Here is a 12,262-nt window from a genome sequence, read left to right as displayed (position 1 = left end):
ATAAAATCAGTTTAGGTTTTGAGTTTTAAAAATTTTAAAAACTAAAATCATTTTGAGTTTTGAATTATGAAAATTTCAAAAATCAAAATATGTTTCAACCATAAGAATAGAAAAGATATTTATGATAACCATATCTTAATTTAAACAACCCGTACTATATATTTACAAAATACTTAATTATAAATATTTAATGTATTGAATAATAATTTTAAAAATAGCGGTTAAAAGTGGTGGTTGTCGGCAAATGCATGTTTGCATGATGATCAGTGGTGATCATAATCGTGGTAGTCGGTGGTGATAATTAGTGGTGGTTTAAGGTAATCAAAGTGTTGGTTAGATTGTTAGTTAGTGGTGGTGATTGGTGGTCGAAGTGGTCGATTGTTGTTGGCGTTGGTTAAAAGTGGTTAAAGTGGCCGTTGGTGATGGTCATAATAGTGGTTAGAGTAGTGGTGGACGATCATTGGTGATGGTGTCTTAACTTTAAAACAAAAACAAGAATTTTAAAACCTGTTTTCTGGTTATGAGTTTTAGTGGAAAACTATTTTGAAATTAAGAACAAAAGAATCAACCTCATTTTTTGTCGAACATGTTTTAATTTTGAGTTGCCTCTCAATTGTATTCCCATGACAGGTGTTTTTGAAGCAATTGGTAAGGATGTTTACAATGTTGTGAGCTACCAAAGAAAGGTGGGATGAGGGTGATTTTATGGGCTATTCAAGTACAAAATCTCTTCGTCCAAGCCCAAGAGGGTTCTATCGCAAAAAGATTGTGGCGAGGATTAGATATGCCCTTTCTAGTCGAATAAATACAATCTTGGGTTGTAAGAAAACATGTCTCAGAGAGTCCAAGGTTTTGCCAAATATTTTTAGAGTCATTACAATCTCTGTTACAACGGAGGAATGACTCATCTTGCAAACCACAACGAGTGCACAAAATAAATGAACTAATATTGCGGTGATGCAAGGTAAACTATGATGATACAAGATGGATATGGTAGGAACACATTTGTGATTGTCGATCCAAAATAAAAATTTAACTTTTTCTGGTACGTTGAGCTTTAAAGTCCAAGGCCAGGAGTAATTAAGGGGTGTGGGTACCTTATTCTTTATCAAGAGTCTATAAATAACCACTTCTCAGGGTGTAGTTACCATTTTTATAATTGAACCAAATAAATATGTTTTCCATATATTTGTTAAAACTAAGATTTTATTTAAGAAAAAGTCCTCGACATTTAGAGAAAGATTATGGATATGCACATGAGAGACAAGAGGGTATTATTATACTTGTTTTGTATGTTAATGATATGGTTATCATTGTTCTGATCATGCTTATTCAGAGTCTTAAACAACAGTCACAAGTCTCATTTCATATGAAAGATCTTGGAAACATGCATTATTTTTTTGGTTTTGAGGTTAATTCTACATCAAAGGGCATCTTCCTCCATTAACACATGTACGCCACTGATTTGATTTCTATGGATGGTCTCCAAATAGCTAACCAGGTGGACACTCCCCTCGAGGTTAATGTTAAATATCATCGTGATGATGACGCTACTTTAAATTATCCCTTATTGTATATCGACAACATGTGATTAGCCTTAATTACTTGACTATTACTCGTTCTGACATATCATTTGTTGTTCAACACGTTAGTCAATTCATACATTCTCCTCGCCATCTTCACATGGTAGCAGTTCGTTGTATAATTCATTACTTAAAAGTAACCTCACATCGCGCTTTATTCTTTCCTTCTAGAATATTTCCTCAATTGAGTGCTTATAATGATGCTAATTGGGCAGGGTGTCCTGACATTAGACGATCTATCACCAGTTGGTGCATGTTTCTTGGATTTTCACTGATCTCATGGAAAAGTATGAAACAAGCAAAAGTTTCTAAACCTTTCATTGAATTTGAGTATCATGCTATGTTCGTTGCTTGTTTAGAAAAAATTTGGTTTCAAGGTCTTTTGACTGAGCTTGAATTTCCTCAATCAAAGCCTACATCACTTTATGCTGACAATACAAGTGTCATCCAAATTGTTGCAAATCTTGTGTTTCATGAACACACCAAACATATCGAAGTCTATTGTCATTCCATTCGTGATGCTTATGATGATTAATTAATATCACTTTCTCATGTTAGCGCTCAACTTTAGATTGTAGATAATTTTACGAAGGCAGTGTTCCACATCCAAGTCATCAATTTTTTAAAAAACAAATTGATACTCATTGACCAGCCGCATCAATATGAAGGGGATGTTAATAAGGAAAGATTTGATTATCCTTAATCATAAATTTTTCATTCATAGTATAAATTAGAAAATCAAATTTAGTCATCCTTAAGTGTATATATTTTTCATTCCTAAAATAGTCTAGAAAATCAAGTATAGAAAATTTCGTAATTAATTATCTAAATGTTCATGTTGTCATAAATAAAAAGAATATAATGAGAAAAGGTATTAAGCCAGAATTTGTGACTGTCATACCCCATTTTTTGTTCTAATATATATATATATATATATATATATATATATATATATATATATATATATATATATATATATATATATATATATATATATATATATATATATATATATATATATATATATATATGAGAATGTCTTTTTTTGTATGAGAATGTGAGAATGAATCTAAATCATTGGATTTTAAAATAAATGGTAGAGATTATGTGTGAATTTTTTCTCTCTCTCCTCCATTATTAAAATAAATGATGTAGGAGAGAATGAATCTTTTTTTATGCATCATCTTATATATATTTGTGACTAACATTTTCTTGTTTTTGTGAGGTGCAATCATTGAGCTCTTTGGATATATATATATATATATATATATATATATATATATATATATATATATATATATATATATATATATATATATATATATATATATATATATATATATCTACTATCTATTCATTAATAATAGATTGACCAAATTGCCTAAATTACCCTTTCACCAAAATTTATTTACACTAATAAAAGGTCATTTTTGTAACTAACAAATTAAGTATTCACTCTTTCAACTTTATTGAATGGATGTACCAAGTGTTAGCTTTTCATTGGTCCAAATTAAATAACATTTTCCCTACAACTTTATTGCATGAATGATGACATCACATGTAAGCCATGGATGATGGAAGTCATATTTAAATTTCTTTTACATTTCATTTTCCCATACTTTCTTACTTTCATTTTAATTTTTCTTAATTTATTTATTATCACAAAAAATATTAATAATCTAATTTTAAATTTTAATCTTACTAAAAATTTCAAATTTCTTTCGCATTTAATTTTTCCATACTTTCATTTTAATTTTTCAACATTTATCTATTATCGCAAAAAATATTAATAATCGATCATTTAATTATTATTCCCAAAAATATTTAATTATTTCACGGGCCACTATCAACTCAATATTTAATTTTTTTTAATCGATCATTACACATTTTCTCTTTCTTAATTAAAATTTCAAATTTCTCTCACATTTTTTCACACTTTCTTACTTTCATTTTAATTTTTTCTCTATTTATTTATTTATTTATTATCTCACGGGTCACTATCAACATAATGTCTATTTTATTTTAATCAATCATTGTCTTTATTTGAGAGATAATATCTTTATTTTTATTTTTTTCTCCATCTCACGATTTTTTATCATTATTTAATACAATTAAATTTACATGATTATTGTTTATTTTACATTTGTTTTTAAATATATTTTATATCGCGTCAAATTATTTTTTTATTTCACGGGTCATTATCAACGTAGTAGCTATTTTATTTTAATCAACAATTACTATTAATTGAGAGATAATTTTTATTTTTAAATGTTAATATTTCATTTTTATTATCTCCATCTTATTGTTTTTTTATATGATTATTTAATATAATTGAATTTATATGATCATTTTTTATTTATAATTAAACCATAGTGATCTATATCATTTTCTTTTAATTGTTGTTGGACCGTCAATTATTAAATTACCTGACCCAATTTTGCTATTGTGTTCTTAACCTATCTTAAACATTTTTTTGTGGATCATTGTTTTCTATATAATTATTGTTAAATTTACAATTAAGTAAATTATCTCATATTTTTCATTTATATTTAAAATTTTACATTTGCATTTGTTAAAATTTTATTTTTTTCTCCAACTCACATGTTCTTTTTTATATGGTTCTTTATTACACACAAAATTAGCACATGAATACGATAATAATGATTAATCTTAAGGGCCACTTTCAATACAATGCCTATTTTATTTTAAACAATAATGACTTTTATTTGAAAACTAAAGTATTTATTTTCAAATTTCAAAACGATTCCTATGGATATTCGGTTTTCAAAGAATTGGGAGTATAACAGAGCAATCAATAAAACTCAAACTCTATTCAAGTAAAACAATTCCTTTTAATTATGCATATTACTTATAATTCCTTTTATTTATATTATTCATATCATTACAAAAATACTACACCAGAAAAAAAATCACCCGTGCGGAAGCACGGGTTTCTGACTAGTATATATATATATATATATATATATATATATATATATATATATATATATATATATATATATATATATATATATATATATATATATATCATATGAGAATGTCTTTTTTTTGTATGAGAATGTGAGAATGAATCTAAACCATTGGATTTTAAAATAAATGGTAGAGATTATGTGTGAATTTTTTCTCTCTCTCCTCCATTATTAAAATAAATGATGTAGGAGAGAATGAATCTTTTTTTCTGCATCATCTTATATATATTTGTGACTAACATTTTCTTGTTTTTGTGAGATGCAATCATTGAGCTCTTTGGATATATATATATATATATATATATATATATATATATATATATATATATATATATATATATATATATATATGTGTGTGTGTGTGTGTGTTTGTGTGTGTGTGTTAATATAATTATTATTTCTCTCTCTTGATTAATCAAATGGTTAGCATTGAATGCTCTTATCTCTTATTTAAAAACCCTCCTACTTGATACATTCTATATATATATATATATATATATATATATATATATATATATATATATATATATATATATATATATATATATATATATATATATTACTTTCACTTTAATTTTCACTTCATCCCCATTAGTTAAATTTTTAATCCCCATCCCCGAAGCCTTGAAATAATTTTTACTGCTTTCCTTTATCGCTTTATTTTACTATTGTGCATTGCATGCTTTTAACCGTATTTCAAAATAAAGAATATTAGGTTCTTCGTCGTTTTCTATAATAAGTACATTGCACTCCACACATCGCCATCAAATGTACCTTACACATGCACTCCACCCTGCATTAATTGGTCCAATTACCAAGTCCCAACCAACTCCTTGTAAGCCGATTTCTTTGTGCATCGTCATCGACCTGTTATCGAAACTCTTTTCATAATAATAAAGCCTTGACTTTTTGTCATGTGACCACTTTAAACTCTTTTGTGCACTTGCACTTTCCTTTAAAATTGTTTTTAATAAAAACCTTTTTTTTAAACTTTTGAGCAGAACTACTGTTGTGAAAAACGATGTCAAGAACAAAGTATAATAGGGAATTAGAGAAGATAAGAAGAACAACAAGGATTGGTTATAACTGCTATTCTTTTACTTTCTCTTCAAATAAGATTACAAGTGTTACAAGAATAACAAATAACCCTCTCGCCTTAAATTAGGATTTGCAATATGCAATGATAAGAGACTAGTATGCTATTTATAATAAAACCTAACATACTAAACTAATGGACTCTTTCCACCAGACCCATTACACAAGCTAACTTAACAAATTACAGTTTAAACACTAAAACCTAATTTAACATGCTAACAACCCTAGCATCTTCGACACCTGCATGCTAGACCTATCTTCGACTATAACATGCATATTTCGACACCAGCTACCCTTCGACCATACTAGAGTTCGATCCAATATCTCACAAATCTCCACCTTAGACCTAACTCTATAGCATCAAGGGAACAAACTAGCTTTCTTCATGCAGCTTTATCAACTGCATACAATGGAAAAATGTGCAACTCGGCAATATCTTGATGATCATATCAGCAGCATTGTGATCTGTCAAAACCTTCAGCACTTGGACTTCTCCACGCTCGATTACTCCTCTGACGAAATGCAACCTCACATCGATGTGCTTAGTTCTCTCATGATATGCTGAGTTCTTCGACATGTGTATTGCATTTTGACTATCACATTTAACAGTGATACCTCGACCTTGAAATTTCAGCTCATTTGCAAAACCTTCAAGCCACAATGCTTATTTCACAGCTTCAGTTAGGGTAATATACTCCACTTCAGTGGTTGATAGAGCAACAACTTTCTGAAGTGTTACTTTCCAACTAATTGTTGTGCCAAACATAGTGAAAACATATCTAGAAATAGATTTTCTAGAATCCATACAACATGCATAATCAGAGTCGACATATCCTTCGATTACCACTTTACTATCTTCACCCAAGGCTCCACCATAAATTAGGACCCTATTCAGAGACCCATTTATGTACCTTAAAATCCACTTCAATGCTTGCTAGTGAGCCTTTCCAAGATTTGGCATGTACCTGCTTACAAGACTTACTGCATATGATATATTGGGTCTAGTACACACCATATCATACATCAAAGAACCAACTATATTAGCATATGAGATGCTATTCATATAGGCTCTTTCGACATCAGTACTGGGACATTGATCAATACTTAGCTTGAATTGAGGATTTGTTGGAGTCACAACAGGCTTTGAGTTCGACTTATCAAACTTTTCGAGAATCTTCCATATGTATGCCTCTTGAGATAAGCATAATTTCGACTGCTTTCTATCTCTTCGAATGTTAATTCCAAGAATCCTGGATGAAGCTCCCAGATCCTTCATATCGAACTCCTAATTGAGTTCAGCCTTCACCCTCAATACATCTTCAACATTGTTGCTTGCTATGAGAATATCATCCACATAAAGCAACAAAATAACAAATGAATTACCAGGTCGAAATCGTAAGTAAACGCAATGGTCGAACTGACTTCTAATGAAACTTATGCGTGCCATGAACTTGTATAATCTCCTATTCTTCTGTCGAGGAGATTGTTTCGGTACATATAAAGATCTCTTTAGTTTGCACACAAAATCTTCCTTCCCCTTTTCAACATACCATTCAGGTTGCCTCATCAAGATCGTTTCATCTAAATCACCATACAAGAACGCAGTCTTCACATCCATCTGTTCTAGTTCAAGATCGAATTGTGCCACTGTGGCAAGCAACATTCGAATGATCCTATGCTTCACAACAGGAGAAAACACATCACTGAAGTCGACACCTTCTTTCGGAGTGAAACCCCTTGCAACCAGCCTTGCCTTGTATCTTTTCAACGCAACTCCTTTGATCCCTTCTTTAACTTTGAAAATCCATTTACAACTGACTAACCTGGCTCCAGCAGATTTCTTGACCAGTTCCCTGATGTGATTATCATGAAGAGATTTCATCTCATCATTCATGTCCTTCAACCATACAGTCTTATTTCGACTACTCATAACTTCCTTGTAGTCTCTAGGTTCTTCGTCTAGAACCTCACTTGCAGAGATTAAAGCATAAGCTATGAGATCTGCATACCCAAGTCTCTGAGGTGGATTGATGACTCTTCTTGACCTATCTCTTGACAATAGGTAGTCATCGACAGTTTCCTCAACTTCCTCAGCATCTTCTGCTTCTTCTTCGACTTCATCAAGAATATGCAATTCAGCAACAACATGCTCCACCTCAACAAGAAACTCTACCTATTCCAGATCTTTGTCAGATGTTTCTGTATTTCGACCAACATCATCGGTTTTCTTAAAATCCATTTCAGCTTCATTGAAAACTACATCTAGCTGGTGATACTCTTCTTGTGACGTGGCTCTACGCACCATAGCCTATAAGCTTTGACTCGTTCAGGGTATCCAATGAACATGCATTTCAGATCTCTAGGATCAACCTTGTCTTGCCTAATGTGAGCATAGGCTACGCAGCCAAATACTCTCAGTCTATCGAGATCTGGTGGATGTCCCGACCAAACTTCTTCAAATGTCTTCATATCTAACGCTATCGAAGGACATCTGTTTATCAAATATGTTGCTGTCGAAACAGCCTCAGCCCAGAACACCTTCTTTAACCCAACACTAGTCAACATGCATCTGACTCTCTCCAAAATTGTTCGATTAAACCTTTCAGCCAAACTATTTTGTTATGGAGTACGGAGTACCTGCAGTAGTTCCATGCCTTGCAATATCAAAGGCATCACAGAAGCTGTCGAACGCCTCATTGCAAAATTCAAGGCCATTATTGGTTCTCAACCTCTTGACCTTCCTGCCAGTCTGATTTTTGACCAGAGTCTTCCAAGTTTTGAAATTCTCAAAATTTTCATCCTTAGTTTTCTGGATGAAAACCCACAATTTCCTGGAATACTCATCTAATATGGATAGAAAATACCTTGCTCCTGAATATGATGGACACCTTGCAGGCCCCTAAAGATCAGCATGGATATAATCAATGGATCCATGTGTTCTTTGTTATCCTTTGTTGAACTTCACTCTTCAAGATTTTCCAAGTACACAGGGTTCACAAAACTTTAGCTTTTCGACTTTATCTCCACCAAGCAGATTTTGTTTCCCTAATTCGACCAGACCCCTTTCAATTACATGGGCCAATCTCATGTGCCAAATTTCTATCTTCGACAAAGATTTCGTGGATACAACATTTGTCGAACCACTTACAACTTCAACCTCAACGGTATACAAGCCGTTTCTTCACGCCTCTCAAGACTTCCTTCGACCCATTCATGACTCTTAGGATACTTTTCTCTCCTTGGAAAACATACCCTTTCTTGTCGAATTCACCAAGAGAAATCAAATTTCTCTTCAAATCAGGAACATACTTGACTTCAGTCAACAACTTCATTGACTCATCATGGAGTTTGAATCTCACAGATCCAACACTTGCAATCTTACAAGCTTTGTTGTTTCCTAGCAATACAGATCCACCATCTTGATCACATAATTCCTCGAAAAGTCTTTGTTTTGAGTCATGTGCCAAGTGAAACCTGAATCCATAATCCACTCCTTACTCGAAACACCACTTGAAACCACAAGAACATCAGATGATTCGAAATTATCTTGAACAATGGCAGCGTTGCCATTATCCTTACCTCCATGATCTTCCAGGCATTTAGGGCACACCTTTCTTATGTGACCCTCCTTCTTACAATGATAGCATCGAATACCAGATGCTTCGCCATTATAAGACTTCAACTGACTTTTGCCCTTCTTCTTGTCGAACTTACCATCCTCTCGTAAGAATTTGTCCTTAACGATCAAACCTTCACCAACAGTAGAAGGTTTATGCTCCTTTCGTTTGTTCAAGTCCTTAGAATACAGGACTGATTGAACTTCTTCAAAGGTCACGGACTCCCTTCCATACAAGAGAGTTTATTTGAAGTGAACATGTGATCGAGGCCAAGCGCACAATAGTAATAACACTTGATCTTCATCATCGTCTTCACATCAATATTTTCAAGATCAAGAATCAACTTGTTGAACATATCCAACTGCTCAACCAACACTTTGTCTTCAATCATCTTGAATGAATACAAAGCTTGCTTTAGGTAGAGTCGACTTACTAGTGATTTAGTCATGTACAAACTTTCAAGTTTCACCCATAACCCTGATGCCGTCATATCCTTTGATACCTGTCGAAGAACTTTATCACCAAAGCTCAACAAAATTGCGTTGTGTGCTTTCTCGATCATGGCTGTCTTCTCTCTTTCCGTTAACGCAACATCCATATCTGCCGCTCCCTTCAACGCTTCCAAACAACCCTGCTGAACCAGTAGGGCTTTCATCTTCAAGCGCCACAGACCAAAATCATTCACTCTGGTGAATTTTTCAATCTCATACTTTGTTGAAGGCATCTTCTCCACGCTCACCGCACCAATTTATTGTGAAAAATGACGTCAAGAACAAAGTATAATAGGGAATTAGAGAAGACAAAAAGAGCAACGAGGATTGGTTATAACTGCTATTCTTTTACTTTCTCTTCAAACAAGATTACAAATGTTACAAAAATAACAAATAACCCTCTCACCCTAAATTAGGATTTGCTTTATGCAATGATGAGAGACTAGTATGCTATTTATAATAAAACCTAACATACTAAACTAATGGGTTTTTTCCACAAGGCCCATTACACAAGCTAACTTAATAATGCTAACTTAACAAATTAGGGTTTAAACACAAAAATCTAATTTAGCATGCTTACAACCCTAGCATCTTCGACACCTGCATGCTAGACCCATCTTTGACTCCAACATGCACATTTTGACACCAGCTACCCTTCAACCATACTAGAATTCGATCCAATATCTCACAACTACAAATGCTCTAACTTGTTCATCGCACAGAGGAAGTATGTAGACACAAGATGCGACATCTTGCCGAGCACACTTTTGTAAATAACATTTTCTTTTCTTCTTTTATCTCTTTTCTTCTTTAGCAAACAAAAATGGTTCTAACATAACACAAAATTTCAAAAGGTTCATGTGGAGTACCACAGATGTGAGGGGTGCTAACACCTTGCACTTGCATAACCAACCCCCATATCCAGATTTCTCTTTGTGGGTTTTATCGATTTTTTCTCCTTTCTTCTTTTGGAAACAACAAAGTTCGGTGGCGACTCTTGCTTGTGTGAGTTAAGTTAATTAATAGCTTAAACTCCAAATTTTCCGCCGCTATAGTGACATACTCGATTGTTCGTTGATCTGGTGTTATGATTGGTTGAAAATATACAGATTGAAAAAGTCCCACATCAAAAGCACTTTAAGCATTTGACTTTCTATGTAGTTAAATATTTATTTTGGAGAGTGTGAGTGTACTGGGGTCTGAATTAGTTGAAGAGATATTATGTGTTGTAACAGTTTTTATAACGTTATTCTCTGATTGTCTATTGACAATGACCGTAATTTTTTTTTCAATTTTAAGATTTCTACATTATATTCTTGTGTAGTAATTATGTTCTTCTTTTTTCTCTATGTTTTATTTGTTTTTTTCCAACAATCTGGAAGATCACAAATGAGTTTGAGATTTGTTTCTTTGATCGTGATGTACTACTGCTTAGAAACAAACAAGTGGAGTGAAATGGGCTTTTGGTTTTGTGGGCCCAAACGGCCCATTAACAATTTGAAGCCCATTTTTCTTAAGCAGCCATACGTTACTTCTGGCACCCTACATTTTTCAATTGGGAGAGTATATGACCCTACTATAAGTATATCATTTTATCATTATTTATTTAAAATTAAAGTTGTGTAGTTTTAGTTTTTATTTTCCATTGCAATGATAGATATACAAGAATTTTTTTTAGCTTATGTTATACGAAGTATAATGGGCCTCCCAGGACGGTACTCCTAGAGCCACTAACGAGTCATGTCGTTTCTAGAGTTATGGACACTTATCGACTGCTGATTGATGCACTGGCAGCTAATGATGTCAACTATAGATTCCATATGCAATCATAGAGTGCACCATCAATTTGGTGATACAGCTTTATTACCATGTTATCTTCATTGGGGCACAACTAGTATATATGTAATACCTTTTAGAGTAATGCATATGTTTAGGGTATTCCAAGAACAGTCCCTTCTGTTTCATAATGTTGATTTGTAGTTCTGTATCAAACTTATTAGTTGTGTTGGACAAATATCTAGAGCATGGTTTTAATAAACGGACCTGGTCGCATTGTGACTTTAACGATTTCGGTAGGTATAAATGTAGCGACATTGATTTGCGGTCGTCACGGTATGAGTTAACCACAATTTTATTTAATATAAAAACATTGATAACGATCTGTATTTGTACCTGCCAAAAACGCGGTTGCAGACTATTTTTTAAAACCAGGGATCTAGAGTAATTCACTTCATCCTATGATATCAAGTGCACTCTAAAATGTATATGAGTCGTGCAACAATTAATGGTAAAATTAGCATTAGCAGTTGATGGGAAGTAACTTGATCCCAGTTTCTTTATGTAGTACTATAACACTATTACATGAGACATGAATAGACACGTGTTTAAACATGTTCAACTTAAGTCTTTAAAGCTCTACGGCTTTTCCCTTTATAATATCAATGATTGTGTATACAGTGTACTAATATCCATTATTGCAGGACAAC

Source organism: Vicia villosa, linkage group LG1 (assembly GCF_029867415.1).
Source record: "Vicia villosa cultivar HV-30 ecotype Madison, WI linkage group LG1, Vvil1.0, whole genome shotgun sequence".
In the NCBI taxonomy this organism is placed as follows: Eukaryota; Viridiplantae; Streptophyta; class Magnoliopsida; order Fabales; family Fabaceae; genus Vicia; species Vicia villosa.
The sequence above is the reverse complement of the archived record's forward strand: the minus strand, read 5'-3'. Positions refer to the sequence as shown.